Genomic DNA, 15713 nt, shown 5'->3' with positions numbered 1-15713 from the left:
CCTTGCTTTCAAGACTGGGGTCCAGAAGACGGGTGAGATAGAAACAGGATAGGGAGGAGAGGAGCCGGTGCTTGCTGCGGAGGGCTCAGGAAGTGACACTGTGTGGGGTGGTCTAGAAGGGCTAGCTGCTGGGTGCAGGTGATTCCTCCCCTCCCAGTCAGGAAAAGGCATGTGCTCCACAGGGTCAAAATCGCTCTAGGATCTCCCAGGCTGAGCTGTTAAGAGTCTGGTCCATTTCAATAGGAAGGCTGCAGAGCTGTAGCTGGGACCCTAACTGCCCAGTACCTCCCCTGGTCCTCATTTGGACCATCAGCGGCTCCTTGTGTTACTCCATCCCCATGGATGCCAGGTAAGTTTCTTTCATCTTGCAGGCTAGCCTATCATTGACATCATTCAGGAACGTCAAACCAGGAACTGAAACGGGACAGGAAACTGGAGGCAGGAGCGGATGCAGAGGCCATCAGTGAGTGCTGCAAAGTAGACTGGCTTGCTCAGCCTGCTTGCTTATAAAACCCAGAGCTACCAGCCCAGTGGTGGTCCTACCCACAATGGGCTGGGCCTTCCCCCAGTGCCAGCATACGGTAGACATTTGATAAATGTGACTTTCTGGAGGAATCTCTGCCACCTTTATGCTTCTCATGCCAACCTGGCTTCTCTGAGCCTGTTTCCTTGGGGGAGGATCCATGACATGAGAGTGACAGTTATTCCAGCCTGCCATTTGGGTAGGAGCAGTGGCTGAACCTGTACACTTGGACCTGGGCCCAGGGTTTGTTGCCTCCGAGCTATTCTTAGCAGAGAATATGACACACCTGCTGGTAGGAGCTGCTCTCTCCCTTCCCATTGTCCCCTGGGCAGACCCTGCCCAAGGCCCTTAGCTAATAAAGAACAGACGGTGTGGTGGAGCCAAGGGAGGGTGTGTCCTGCACTGGGAGAGCCCTGGGCTGGGTGATGGCTGAGTCATAGCCATAAAGCTGGGGGTGTGTCCGTCCCGTCCCGGTGACACCAGACACCCACATCCGGCCAGGAGGGGGTTGTGTCTCTTGCCTGACCTCCAAAGGAGCTCAAACAGAAAGGCTTTGAGAGCTACAAGAAGCAGGGAGGCAAGTGGGAATTTTTGCCCAGCAGCAGCCCGGGCTTAGGAGCATCAACCCACAGCCCACTGGGTAGCCTGGCTGGTCACTTGGACTGAAGTGGTGTTCCCAGTTGCAGATAAGACTTGTAGCTACCCCCTACCAAGTTCCCGGCACTTCTTGATCTCCTGCCCCAAGGCCACAGCCCACACTGAGCACCTTCCTGGAGCTTTCTTCTCTTCCCCTACAGAATCCTCCTCTGCCCTGAGACCCGATTAAAACACTCCTTGCTGCTGAGGCTGAGGCCTGTCATTGTCAAGATACCATTGCCGTAGTCCCTTCCCATCCTGGCCATTTCAGTCATGCCAGTACCCAAGCCAGACTTGTCTGTCATGTTTCCCTCTTGCCCTACTCAAGCCTCTAGAGTGTTACTATAAATCGGGCGGTGGTGATGCACGCCTTTAATCCCGGTACTTGGGAGGCAGAGGCAGGTGGATTTCTGAGTTCGAGGCCAGCCTGGTCTACAAAGTGAGTTCCAGGACAGCCGGGGCTACACAGAGAAACCCTGTCTCGAAAAACAAACAAACAAACAAACAAAAAAGTGTTTCTGTATTACTATTTTTTACTGTTATGTAGTGTGTGTGTTTGTGTGTGGGGGGGGGAGAGAGACAGACAGACAGACAGACAGACAGACTTGCACACTAGACTGTGTGTGGTCAGAGGACAACTTTCAATGTTGGTTCTGTGGCTTCCTGAGAGCAAATTCAGGTTGCCAAGGCTTGTACAATGTCTTAGGGGTTCTATTGCTGCAATGAAACACCATGACCAAAAGAAAGTTACAGAGGAGAGGATGTGCAGGGAAGGGATATGGCTCACACTTCCACATCGCTGATCATCACTGAAGGAAGTCAGGACAGGAACTCAAACGGGCCGGGACCCTGGAGGTACCAGCTGAGGCAGAGGCCATGGAGGGCTGCTGCTTACTGGCTTGCTCAGCCTGCTTTCTTAGGCACCCAGGACCACACCAGCCCAGGGATGGCCCCACCCACAATGGGCTGGGCCCTCCCCCATCGATCACTAATTGAGAAAATGCCTTACAACTGGATCTTATGGAGGCCTTTTCTCAATGGAGGTTCCCTCCCCTCATATGACTTTAGCATGTGTCGAATTGATATAAAACTAGCAGCACACACAGCAACCTTTACCCACTGGGCTGTCTTGCTGGTCCATCTTAGGATTTTTGGTGGGTTTGCTTGGTTGGTTTGGGGGGTTTTGTTTGGTTGGTTTTGGTTTTGAGACAGGCTCTTACATAGCTCAAAGTAGTTTTGAACTTACTATGTGGCTAAGGGTGACTTTGGACTCCTATTGTGCCTGCTTCTATCTCCTAAGTGTTAGGATTAGAGGCGTGCACCGCCACATGCCTATGTTTTAATTCTCAATTTTACTTTAAAAACTGTTTCTGAAAAAAAAAAAAAGTTCTGTGACTCAGCTTTGCTGCGACTCGTGATCCTCCTGCCTCCGCCTCCCCAGTGCTGGGATTATAGTTGTGAACACAGAATGCAGATTTTTAGGGTAGTAGAAGGATTCTGTAGGGTAAGAGTAGGCCCAGGAATTGGTCAAGCCCCGTGGAAAACAACACAGAGCATAATCCCTACTGTGTGCTGTGAACTTCAGTCAGTAGTGATATACTAGGGTTGATCAATCATTTGTAACAACTGTGCCCACTGGCTTAAGATCTAAGTGACAGATGCTGGTGATAAGGGTAGAGGGGAGATCAGAGGAGAGAAGTGCAGGCATGAGGGAAATCACCTCTGTGCCCACTGACCTGAGATCTCAGTGATGGATGCTGGTGATAAGGGTAGAGGGGAGATCAGAGGAGAGAAGTACAGGCATGAGGGAAATCACCACTATATCCTCCACCCTTCCCCTCCACCTCCCACCTTACCCCATGTCAGAGACAGGGTCTCATGTCACCTGTGTGCTGGGGATGGTGGTGGCTTGAACTTGCTATGTAACCAAGGATGACCTTGAAGTTCTGTTCCTCCTGCCTCCACCTCCTGAGCGCTATGATTGCAGACATCTGACAACAGGCTCAAAGTATAAGATACCAAAAAATGGAACCAAGGCAGGTGCTCCACTGACTGAGCTCTGCTCCCAGCAGATCTACAGTAGTAAATTCCGGTACAGCCAGGGCTACGTAGAGAAAGACCCTATCCTCCCCAAACAAGAACTAACAACCAAAATGAAAAATGATTTACTTTACTTTCAATTATGTGTGGAGGCAGTATAGGCGTCTGACGGTCCATGCCTACAAAGGCCGGCAGAGCGTGGCTCCTGAAACTGGAGTTCCGGGTAGTTGTGAGCTGTCAGACAGGGGTACTGGGAGGCACACTCTGGTCCTCACCGAGAGCAGTAAACACTCTTTACCACCAACCCATCTCTCCAGTACCTTAACGGGCCTTTCTAAAGAGTGGTTTTAGGTTTACAGAAAAATGAATGAACTCACAGAGACCCACCTGTCTCTACCTCCAAAGTGCTGAGGTTGAAGGCGTGTGCCAGGTCCATCTGAGGACTCCTTTAAAAATGTCCAGTGATAAAATAAAACTTACCTGTCTCTCTAAGCACAGAGAACGCTGTTCCAGCCGTGTCTCTGCCTTCCTCTGGAGACGCATTCCCTGTACAGTCTCCTTCTTCCCTCCCCAAAGGCCTTAGCCATCACAGGTATGGTAAGGCTGAATCCCCCATGGTGGAATTCTCAGGGGCTATGCCACCTGGACACAAGCGACATGAGCAGACAGTTCTCAAAGAATCGTTTTGGATGGCTGTGCTGGGTCAGGAGACTTTGGTCATGCTTAGCAATGGTATAGGAGGTTCTTAGAGAGTAGGGCAGAGCTGGCTAGGTTCAGCCTCACTCTTGTGGGGCTTGGATAAGGAATGTCAGTTGCCTTGTGGGAAGTTCTGACTGCGGGGGGGGGGGGGGGGGCTGTCATGTTAGTGCCTGGTTCCCAGGCGGTCCTTGGCAGGGTCTGGCACTGGGTAGTTAGCTGTCTGGGTACACCGCTGGAATGCTCTGACCTGTGATTAGCCAGGCCAGGCTTGGCACTCCCTGCTGCCCACATGATACTCCCATCAGCCTTAATGAGTGCACGTGCCGCAATCTGAAACTGGAGCCAGGGCTGGAACCAGTTGCACAGAAAATAGAAGTGTCACAACAGGAAGGGTGCGTCCAGAGCCTGCCAAGGGACAGCTGGGTTCGGGGGGTATGGGGGGGGGGGAAGAGTTGGCCTGCTCCTCCGTCCACCCCTCACCCCCGGCCACCTGGGAGCTTCTGGGATCCATAGGCCTAGAGGAAGCCAGCTGAGATCACCTTGCTGGATTTGGGCCCTTCTGACCTCCCTAGCCTTGGCTTTACCCTGGAAGGAAGATCATATGCTACGGCTCCCACCACACACATTCCCATTACTGACTGACCTTCAGGCACCTTCCCAACCCTGTTTATCTCTGAGGACCTACTCTGGTGTCTCCCAGGACCTGATGTGCCCTGCTCAGGTGGCTCTTTCCTGCCCTGCTCCTATCTTCTTTCCTGCTGCCCCATCTAGCAGGGGACATTGGGAGGTGAGGTTGTGTAGCAACCTACCTACCCTGTGTCTGTTGAATTTAGTTCCATGAGGAGAGGGGAAAGAATATTGGAGAAACTGGGAGGGGGAGGCAAGTTTGAAAGGGGTCCCTGACTACTGGGTGGGAGACCTGGGGCAGCTCTCTTAACTTCCCCAGGCCTGACTGCCTCAGCTTGGTAGGACCAGAGGTCCCCTCTGTCACTTTTGCACTTTGCGGCTCTGGATTCCAAATGTTCAATATATCTTCCTCTGGCCACTCTCTGTCACTGGCTGCCCAATAGTGGCGTTTGGGGCGTGAAATCTTATTCTGTGCTTTGTTTTCTTTTATGGGATGAATTTATTTTTATGTGCCTGTTTTGCCCGCCGGTGTGCAGGCGCATCGAGTAAGATGCCTGATGCCTTTGGAGGAGGGGAGAGGATGTTGGATTCCTGCGAACTGAGTTATGAATGGTTGTGAGCCACTGTGTGGATGCTGGGAACCCAGCCCAGGACTCCTGCAAAAGCACCAAGTGCTCTCAACCACTGAGTTAACATTCACTGCACACATACCTAGGGAGGAAGAGGGAGATTCACCATCATGTGATTATGAGCCTACTGGGTGGGACAAAGCTCTAGGTCACGTGATTGAAACCCAGGGGTAGCCCATCCTGCTTAGGCCTGCTCTCCTTGTTGGCAGCATCTTCTTGTCTCCTTGTTCTCTTCTTTCCCTTCTCTTTCCTCTCCCCTCCCCACCTCCTGCTTTGAGGTAGGTTTCGTGTACCCCAGGCTGGCCTTACCTTAAACTTGGTATTTATCCAAGGATACTCTTGAACTTGGGGTCCTCCTGCTTCTACCTTCTAAATGCCGGATTACAGGAGTGGGAGGCCGCGCCTGGCGTAGGTGGTGCTGAGGACCGAACTCGGGCTCTGTGTGTACTAGGCTAACATTCTACCGACTGAGCCACTTCCTCAGCCCCCATTAAAAATAATCTTTCTGTGTTGTGCATATGTGGGATATGTGTGTGCCTGTATGTGTGAGTATGTCTGTGGTCTATGTATGTATATGTATCTGTGATGTGTGTGTGTGGGTGTGTGTGGTGTGGGTATCAGATCTTGCCTTCTGGCTTATTTGAGACAGGGCATGCTTGTGACTTGCCCCTGTGTGTTTCCCAGGCTAGCTGGCCTGAGCACTTCTAGGCACTCTCCTGTGTCTGCCTCCCATGTCCCTCCAGGAGCACTGACACTGCAGATGCTCTTCATGTCCAGCTTGTGCGTGGGTTCTGGGAAACCAAACTGAGGTCCTCAGGCGGATGCGGCAACACACTTTACTCCTGAGCCATTTCCCCGACCCAGGTCCATTATCTCTGGCAGATCCTGAGGGGAACAGAAGTGGGTGCCACAATCAAGCATTCACACATGCAGAGTTGCCTAAACTTGGACTGGAGTTGGCCTCACCTGCTTGCTGCCCCCACAGGGCTGTCTAAGAGGGAATGTGGGTGCTAAGTAGTCCCAGCTAGGGTGGAGGTTCCCCCAAGGGAGACGATGTGGGGGTCCGGTCGGAAGGGAACCTGGGCGGGTCATCTGAGAATGTGGATGACAGGGCAGGACAGGCAAGCTGGAGGAAGGGGACGTGGATGGCATCTGACTGTGGTGACAGACAACAGCAGACAGGTGGTGCTGGCTGAGCTGGGCTTGCTCTGTCCACTCTTAGGAGGAAAGGGAGGCGGGGACCTCAGCTGCTTGTTCCGCCCCGCAGGCTTCCGTTCTGTTCAGGCCAGGAGGCGGCTCTGAGGCATAGATGCATCCTGGCATGGGCTGGCACCCAGCGCTGGTGGAGCAAGCCTTCACTGCCTGGTGCTCATGACACTAAACACTTCACATATAGGCAGAACTGCTTTCTACAGCCATCCCGAGGGAGGCCCAGCTGTCCTCATTCTCCAATCAGACAAGACTGCAGAGGCTGAGGAGTGACAGACAGGCTTGCCCAGTCTTCTGGCTTAGAGAAATGATGGGGGAGGCTTTGAAATTCACCTTTGTCCCAGAATGTCCGCTAAACTCTTGGGCCATGGGCTTACTGGGCAATTTTCTCTTGCTCTCTCCTTCCCCATCCCTGCCTTCCTTCTCTAGGGAATCTCTAAGGTATCATCTCCAAGGTGTCGTTATAGACTTTATGGGAGATAGAAGAGTAGATAGGAGAGTGAATACCTGGCCTTCCTCCAGTTGCTGTTGCTGTGGGAACAGTTACTTGGAGGTGCCTGACAAAGGACCATAGCCTCCCCCCGGGGGGGGGGGGAGTTGAAAACAATGATGCTTAAAATCAAAGCGCTGGCAGGGGCGGTTGATAAGGAGCTACACAGGAGAGGCGGGGTGTCCTGCCAACACAGATTCCATTCTGTATCCCAAGTGTCATTTTACGACTTGCAGGCTCCATAGCGGATGGTCCAAAGAGCATCTTCGATTGCAGTGAAAGAATGTGAGAATGTTCCAAACTTTTAAAAGTGTATGAGTGAGTGAGTGAGTGTGTGTGTGTGTGTGTGTGCCCTCAGAGGCCAGAAGACAGAGCCAGGTGGTTGCAGTGTAAGCCTTTAATCCCAGGACTCAGGAGGCAGAGGCAGGCAGATCTCTGTGAGTTTGAAGCTAGTCTGGTCTACAGATAGAATTCCTGGACGGCTGAGGCTTCACAGTGAAGCCCTCTCTGAAAACCAAACAAAACAGAACATTTTAAGATAGGGTCATGTGGAGATCAAGCTGCTTTCTTCATCCTCCTGCCTCTGCCTCTCAAATACAAGGAAATTAGGCTTGCACTACTGCATATGACTGCTGTTGTGACGCGTTAGAGTCTGGCTGGATTCAGGGTGGTTTTGTTTTGTTTTTTTAAGATTTATTTATTTATTATATGTAAGTACACTGTAGCTGTCTTCAGACACTCCAGAAGAGGGAGTCAGATCTTGTTACGGATGGTTATGAGCCACCATGTGGTTGCTGGGATTTGAACTCTGGACCTTCAGAAGAGCAGTCAGGTGCTCTTACCCACTGAGCCATCTCACCAGCCCTCAGGGTGGTTTTGAACTCTTGTTCCTCCTGCCTCTACCTGAGTGGTGGTCAGGTTAAGGTGTGCACTGCCATGGCTAGCTCCACAGGGAGCTTATTTTTGTATCTTTCATCAAGTAAAGTTTGGGCCTTATTGGGTCTTCATTCAAGTTTCACTTGGTCCAACTTGGCACAAATGGTAACCCTGTACTAGAGACCCTCCACATGGATTTTTTTCATTTAGTAGAAGTTAGAGTTTCCATCAGGACCTATGCCCTGAAGTAGTGGGAGGCAGGAGAAAGCAGTAGAGATGTATGACAGGCTCACCTGTAAGATTCTTTGTCATCCCAGCTCCTGGGAGATAGAGGAAGGATGATGAGGAGTTCAAGGTCACCCTTGGCTATCTGGTGAGTCCTGGCCAGTTTGGGCAGCTGGAGACAGTTTGCCTTAGTTGTCTGTCAGAAGGCAGTGTGATGTCTCAGCAAATAAAAGTGCTTGCTCTCTAGTCTGATGACCTGAGTTTGATCCTAGGCCCCACAAGGTGTAAGGAGTGGACTTTCTCCAGTGGACTGGCCTCTGACCTTTCCCACATGTGCTGTGCAGCGCATACATGCACACAGATAATCGGTTAAAAAAACAAAACAAAACAAACAACCAATTGAGGATTGTATGTAAGTGGACCGACATGGCTTCATCAAGTGCTGGCCACACCCTCTTAGGGCTACTCCATTCATAGGCCTGTGCTGTGTCCTTCCATCTTAGGGCCCATGAGGGCGAGTGTAGGCAGCACGTGAGAGTGGAGTGCTGTACCTGCCTGTATTTATCTATGAGTCTGTGTGCACAGGCCAGAGAATAAAGTATCTAAGCAGGCAAGGGCGGGGTGGCAGCTTCCTAATCAGTGACACATTCATTCCACACATCTGGCAGGAGTGTGCCTCATTCCTAGGTAGATCCAGGAATGTGTTCTTCTGGCCCCAACGGTTAACGTTTTCGGTGTCTCCAAACTTAAAGGTTCGTTTGGTTGGTGCTGGAAATGGATCCCAGGGTCTTGTGAACTGAGCCACACCTTCCAATCGAGAGAGAGAGAGAGAGAGAGAGAGAGAGAGAGAGAGAGAGAGAGAGAGAGAGTGTTTAGCGCCCTGACCTTTGTACGCATGTATAGAGGTCAGGAGATTAATTCTGGGTATCTTCCTCTATGACTCTCCAAAGCTATTTATTTATATATTTGAGGCAGAGTCTCTCAGTGAATCTGGGACTTTTCCTGTCAGTTAGGCTGGCTGGCTAGAAAGTCCCCAGAATCTCTCTACCTCCTCCCCCCCCCCCAGCATTTGCATCACACATGCATGCTACTCTAGCTTTTTACCCGGTCTCTGGGAATCAGAACTTGGATCTTCACGTTGGTGCCATAAGTACTTTACCCACAGAACCATCTCTCCTGCTTGCCAATCCCCACCGAGAAATAAAAAAGCCTGGTGGAGCTTGGTAGTGCAAGCCTTTCACTTCCAGCAGGTCTCTTGTGAGTTTGAAGCCAGCCTGCCTCAAACAAAATAAATAAGCAAAATAAATACAAGTGGAAGCAGTTTCATCGATGAGAGGGATCCCGAGACAAGGTCAGCCCCCACTGGCTACCCCGAGAGCCCGGCCGGCTCACTAGTCCTGACCTTTCCTGGACTTCTGTTTTACAGTTGAGAAAATCGAGCCCCAAAGAAGGGAAGGAACTTGCAGGGTGGAGCAGCCGTTTGCTGCCAAGCAACCCTCCCTACCCATATCTCCTTGCTTCTTGCATGCCTGAAGTGCTCCAGTTGAGAGGAACCCCTTTCTCCCTGTAGGGCTCATGGCTTTCTGGGAGGTCTTTGCTCTCTGTCATATTCTATCCACCTTGGGACAGTAAAATGTCACTGTGTTTGATATTGTTTCCCCTTCTTGGTCTTTGCTGGGTTCACCAAACACTTGAGAGCTGCTCCCCCACCTTGTATTCTATTGTTTTGTTTTGATGAGGCAGGGTCTTGATATGTATGTTGCCTTCGCTGTCCTGAATCTCACTGTGCAGACCAGGCTGGACTTGAACTCACAGAGCTCTGCTGGCCTCTGCCTCTTGAGAGCTGGGATTAAAGGCCTGTGCCACCATGCCTGGCTAGCTCTACTTCTAAACATTGGAATTACTGAGATGATTTTTTTTTCTTGAAGGAGTCACAGACATCATTGTTAATAAGGTATTTTACGGGCAATACAGCTGCCTCTGCGTATTTAAATAAATAAATAAATAAATATTGAAAACCGTTTGGTCACTGTGAGGATATGAGTGTTTTCTGGGTGGGTGGGGGGCAGGGTCTCGCACAGCCTAGGCTGACCTGAATTCTCTATGTAGTTGAGGATGACTGTGAATTCCTGATCTTCCCGCCTCTCCCTCCTAAGTGCTGAGATTACAGGCAGGCACCACTCTGTCCAGCCTGGAAACTAGACTTCCTGTGTAGCTGGGGATGACCTTGAACTCCTGACCCTCCTGTTCTACCTTCCAAGTGCTACCTATTACATCTGTCTTTTCTGTTTTGTTTTGTTTGCAGGGAGGTCGAGGCAGGATCTCGCTGTATATTCCAGGCTGACCTTGAACTTTCAAAGCTCCTCCTGTCTCTGTCGCCCCAAGTGCTGGGATTCTAGGCATATATCACTCTTATCTAGCTTCATTTACTGTCTTGATGTGGAATTCATTTACTGGGGTTACCACTGGGTCATTTTGCTGTTTTTCTTTCCTTCTTCCAATTACTCGGTTGCCCAGGCTGCCTGGAGCTCTCAGCCATTCTCCTGTGTCAGCCTCTTGAGTACTGGGATTACAGACACGAGCCACACTGTCTGCCACCATTTACTCTTTACACCATACAGTCCACAGAAAGATACCTGCTGTCAGTTTCTCAGACCCTCATTTGGGCATCGCTTACTGTCTCCCGGCCGGGACTGTGTGAGATATTGACCATTTTGGCTCATTATTTCTCTCTGCTCATAGGGTCAACCTCCTATCAGGCAGAGCTATGTGAGAAGCAGACAGTTTGTATATTGTCTGGTGCTCTGATGGCCAGATCTGCATCCTCTGGAGGGAAGTCTCTCCACCCCGCTTCCTCCTCTTTTTTGTGTTTAAGACCAGGGTTCACTATGTAGCCTTGGTGAGCCTGGAACCCACTATGTAGACCACAGTGGCCGTGAACTCAGAGATCTGCCTGCCTCTGCCTCCTGAGTGCTGGGATTAAATGCGTGCACCACCATCCCCGGCTTGGAGGAAACTTTCTAAAAAAAAAAAAAAAAAAGAATTGTGTGTATGAGTGTTTTTATGTCTGTACCTCGTGCGTGCCTGGTACCCACAAAGGCCAGAAGAGGGCGTCAGATAACCCTCCAACTGGAATTACAGATCCTGGTAGGTGCTTGGAATGGAATCCGGGTCCTCTAAAAAAGCAGCAATTTCTCCAGATCCGAGGAAACTTTCTCAAAGTCCACCTTATCTGAATTCTCGATCAGGGACCGCAGTTCTTTTGGGTGCTAGGGAAACCACAAAACTCTGGCCCTCTTTAAAAAAAGCACTTTAGTCCCGGGCCTCTGGGCGTTTCCCAGGGAGTGACCCGTGTTGGCCTCTCAGCGGCTTAAGTAGGAGCTCCTCGTTTGACTGACAGGAGAGGCCGCTAATGCTAGCCCAAAGTAGTTCCTTTAGCTGCTGGGGGGCGTGCCGCCTCCGCTCTAGTCTACCCAATCCGGAGCGCCGCTGGGCCGAAGGGCGGGGTCTGGAGGCCGGCAGCCAATAGGGCGAGCACAGCGGGCGCGGTGGGGGCGGTGCGGTCTCGGCTGGCGGCAGAAGCGGCCGCGGCGGGTCTGGGCAGGGCCGGGGAGCTCGGCCGGAGCGGAACGGGAAGGGGTCGGAGTCGCAGCCCGGCCGGGGCAGCGTGCTCAGTGGGACCCGAGGCGAGCGGCGGCCGAGGTGAGGGGTGCGCCGCGACGGTTGGGACACGGGGTCGGTGGCCGCGCCTACCCCTGTCAGGCCGCGCCGGGGCCGAGAGCGCGGGGCCGCGCCGCTCGAAACTTCTAGTCCGCGCGCGGGGGGCCACGCGCCGGCGGGCGGAGCCCGGGAGGCCCGAAGGGCGGCTGGAGCGGGCGAGTCCCACGCGGACGCACTCATGGGGCGCTTTGCAGACTCTGCCTTCCATTTCCGTCCTTCGCACACTCGGTGTCCGCCGTGGGGAGAGCCAAGCCTGACCGGTGAACACCAACTAGGGGTGTGAGGCGAGACAGGAAAGGCTGCATGCCGTCCTTTTTGACTTTCATAGTTTTCGAGACTCAGTGGATCCGAATCGTCAACTCCCTCCTACCTCCCGTGGGGGCTCTAGAGCCGTGTTCTTCTCTTCCCAAAGACCTCAGGCTTGCGGACCCCCCTCTGAGAAGGTCCACTTTTCTTTTTGTTCTAGGAGTGGATCTGGCGGGGGATCTCAAGGTTAGACCTGGAAGTAGACACGCCCCAGGGGTGCTGCGTTCTTGTTGGGCCCTTGAGGGAAGATAGTTTTGGTCCGGGCTGTGTGCACCATCCCTGGCCCTTGTCGTCTTCCCTTGACCGCAGCTGTCCTGAGGTTTAGTGATGAAGGGGAGTAGGTTGCTGACAGTCTCCAGGGCTACTCATTAACGGTTTAGTAAAAACACTTCTGCACTGTCCTGATGTAAATCTATTTAATCCTGAGTTGCGGACGCGATGCTCGCTCACACCTTCCTACCCCCTGCAGGTTTTTCAGTTTTGTTTAAGTTCTGGTCTTGCACCTCCGGGATTGTCAGTTTGGAGCCCCTGGCGAAGGGATCAGTCAGGTGAGCTGGGTTCTGTGTTAGCCTCCCTCTTCTGTCGCAGGGCACTCGGATTCACTTTTTCACAGAAGCCCTGAATGAGAGTCAGCGTAGTTGGGATTCTCTTGACTTTCCTGGAACACTTTAGTCTGTGCAGTTTGGCAGTCTCCTTGGGGAAGCTATGCTACTTGAGCCATGAGGCCACTGCGTGAAAAACTTGTGTGATGTGTGCAGTTTAGAGGCAGTAAAGAAACTGACCATTGGGCTGATGGGTATTTATTACTTGGGAAAGTAGCTGAGCACAGAGCTGACTGATTAGATCTGTTCTCTCTGGGCAGGATTTTTAAAGACTCATTGGACTAGAAATGGTATTTTAGTTCATGTTGTTTGGGGAGCTAGGGTTTGTTATTTCCGACCATAATAATTAGTGTAAAAGTGTGTGTATGTAAGAAACACATCTGAGTTTCCATGTTGTCTGGTAGAGAGAGGTGGCATTGACTTTTCCTTAGTCCTGAGTGCCAGTACAGGTTTCTAATGGCCAGGCATTTCTAGGGGGAACATAGAGGGCTTGCCCTTAGTTTTCAGGGTTTTTGTTTTGGACACAGGGTCTCACGGAGTAGACCAGGCTGGCTTGGGCTTTACAGAGACCTGCCTGCCCTTGCTTCCTGAGTGCTGAGGTTAAAGGTGTATTACATCGTACCTGGCCACCCTTAATCTTTTCATTTTTTTCTTTTACCTGAAAGTCCATGCTGATGTAGGTTAAGGGCTGATTCTTAGGCTTCCTGGTTCTGAAAGGGGGGTCATCACCCGATCGTTGCAGGATATTATGGAATATCAAATAACAGTAGTAAAATTGCTAACTGTGGCACCATGGGAAGCGTACGCAAGCGCTCTCGGGCCAGCCTCACCTGAAACCAACCGCTCAGCTGACTCTGGCCTGCCTTATCTACCATCCCATTGTACCTGGCTTCCTGAAAGCCACCCTTTAGATTATGTAGGTAATAACCATGTTCACATGAGGCGAAGTGCCTGCTCAGTTTTTTTCCAGTTGGGAACTCCAGCTGCATACCTGAAGGCAGCAGAGGGAGGCAGGGCTGAGGTATGCAGTCGATTTGTATACCAGGGGCAGAGTCCTTTATGGCCTCTGCACACCCTCCTCACACCTGAAAGTGGACCTGAGAGCACTGTCTAAATGGCCTGAACTTGTCCCTGATGGCTCTCAATGGTGCTTGGTGGTCCTTGGGATGGCTGTTTGGGGATTTATCCCCCCCACCCCACCCCTGATTTTTAATATCCAGATGTTTGTGCTGTCTGCTGACTAGAGGCCATCTTAAAAAGGACAGGTCTCCCGGGGCTGGGAGATGGCTCAGTCAATAAAGCACCTGATGTGCAAACATAAGGACCTGTGCTTGAACCCCCAGCAAAAAGTAAGGTGAGGAGGGGGATGGCTCAGTGGCTAAGAGCTGTAAGATACTTACAGAGGATCTGGGTTTGAGTCACAGCACCCACATGGTACCACAACCACCTGTAACTCCAGTCTCAGGGGATCCTATGTCCTCTGCTAACCTCTGAGGGCACCAGGCATGNATGNACANGGTGNACTTACATACATACAGGCAAATGGTCATAACATAAAATTAAGAACCCTTATACAACATAAAGTGGACAGTCATCAAACTCTGGCCTGCACTTGCACACAGGTACACACACAGAGTAGTTCTCCCACTGTGCACTTGCCTGTGATTCTACCCTTTGGGAGGCTGAGACAGGGAAATCTCTAGTCTGAGGCCGGCTTTGGGCTGCCCAAAACACTCCAATCCTATAAATTTTCTCCTCTGAGAAAGGTTACAAAAAACCAAAAGGGAACTCAAGGTGGCTCACCAGTTAAGAGCACTAGTTAGACCTGGGTTCATTCCCAGCACCGCATGGTAGCTCACAACTGCCATCACTCCAGACCCTGGGGATCCCATACTCACATGGTGTACAGACACACGTCGACAGAAGACCCATTCACGTACAGTAGAAAATAAAGGTTAGAAAACACCTAAGCAAACAAGCAAGGTCTTCACAGTCAGGACAGGAGGGCGTTGAGGGGTTCAAATTCCAAAGGACAAACAAACACTTCTACAAGGACATTCCAGGATACTTACGATGCCAACAACGCATCCACCACCAAGGAAGCAGAACCGAATGGAAAAAAACCCATGCTGGCATCCAGGAGCCCAAGTGCTGGACCCAGGATGGATGGACAGCTGAGGTCATGGACTCTTACAAAGTAATGGTCAGGCCTGACACCACTTTCTTTGTCACAGGCCTGTCAATGTTTGAGTGCAAAATGAGATAAAAATCCTTCAAAACGTGTGTCCTCTGCGTCAGCATTATTATTAGCTCCAGGATGACAAGGAAAATAGGATTACAGATTCTGTGAGGTGAGCGGCAGCTTAGGGAGGCTGTGCTCACTATGCCACCACCAGGTCAGGAGGGGCTGCTTAGGGCTGGAGTGTCACACTTGTCACTGGGGGTGCTGGCCCCATCCCGTTCACATGTTCACATGTGTGCTTCCTTTCCTGTGGTAGGGGTGTCTCACAGCTGTTCTCAGAATTTCAAAGGTTAGAAGTGTCTAAGTCTCTCATACAAATATGAAATTGGAGACCCTGAGATCTGTGTATCCTAGCCTCTTAGTGGTGGGAAGGCTACCAAGAGCCCTAGGCCCCATCCATCTCCCTTCAGGTATTCCAGGGAGTGAAATTACATTAAAGCCCAAGCCTGTAGTGTCAGCACTTGAAGGGCTGAGGCAGGAGGATTGCCTTGATTCTGAGGTCCAGGACAGGCCACATAGTTGCAGGCGAGGTCCTGCCTCAGTGTTCCAGCAAGGCTGCTTTGTCCTCAGTGGCTGAGGTCTCTGTCTGCTGAGTTAGCAGTACGACCGCTGCTCTATTTCCTTGGCTAATCGAGTTCAGTGCCTAGATCCAAAAAAAAAAAAAAATGTCTATTTTAAACTTGAAATTTTTAAAATGAGCTTAGTAGTAGACTGCTTGCCTTGTGTGCAGCACATGAAGGGGAGGGAAGATAGTATCTTTTTTAAAAGTACAAGTTCTTTTTTTATTTTTATTTTTATTTTTGTTTTTTTCAAGACAGGGTTTCTCTGTGTAGCCCTGGCTGTCCTGGAACTCACTTTGTAGACCAGGCTGGCCTCGAACTCAGAAATC

At 51.1% G+C, this 15713-nt stretch overlaps 1 protein-coding gene across 4 annotated transcripts in view; it reads left to right on the top strand.

The window, feature by feature from the left end:
- The first annotated feature begins 11548 nt into the window (after positions 1–11548).
- Pacsin2 (protein kinase C and casein kinase substrate in neurons 2) overlaps positions 11549–15713 on the top strand; it is a 94417-nt gene continuing 90252 nt past the window's right edge. For all 4 annotated transcript variants that reach the window (XM_029547731.1, XM_029547729.1, XM_029547730.1 and 1 more), the window contains exon 1: positions 11549–11656. The gene's annotated coding sequence lies outside the window, so the exon portion shown is untranslated. The remainder of the gene's footprint in view (positions 11657–15713) is intronic.

The sequence above is a fragment of the Mus pahari genome, chromosome 17, assembly GCF_900095145.1.
Source record: "Mus pahari chromosome 17, PAHARI_EIJ_v1.1, whole genome shotgun sequence".
Classification (NCBI taxonomy): Eukaryota; Metazoa; Chordata; class Mammalia; order Rodentia; family Muridae; genus Mus; species Mus pahari.
Note: the sequence above shows the minus strand (reverse complement) of the source record. Positions and strands in the feature narration are given on the sequence as shown.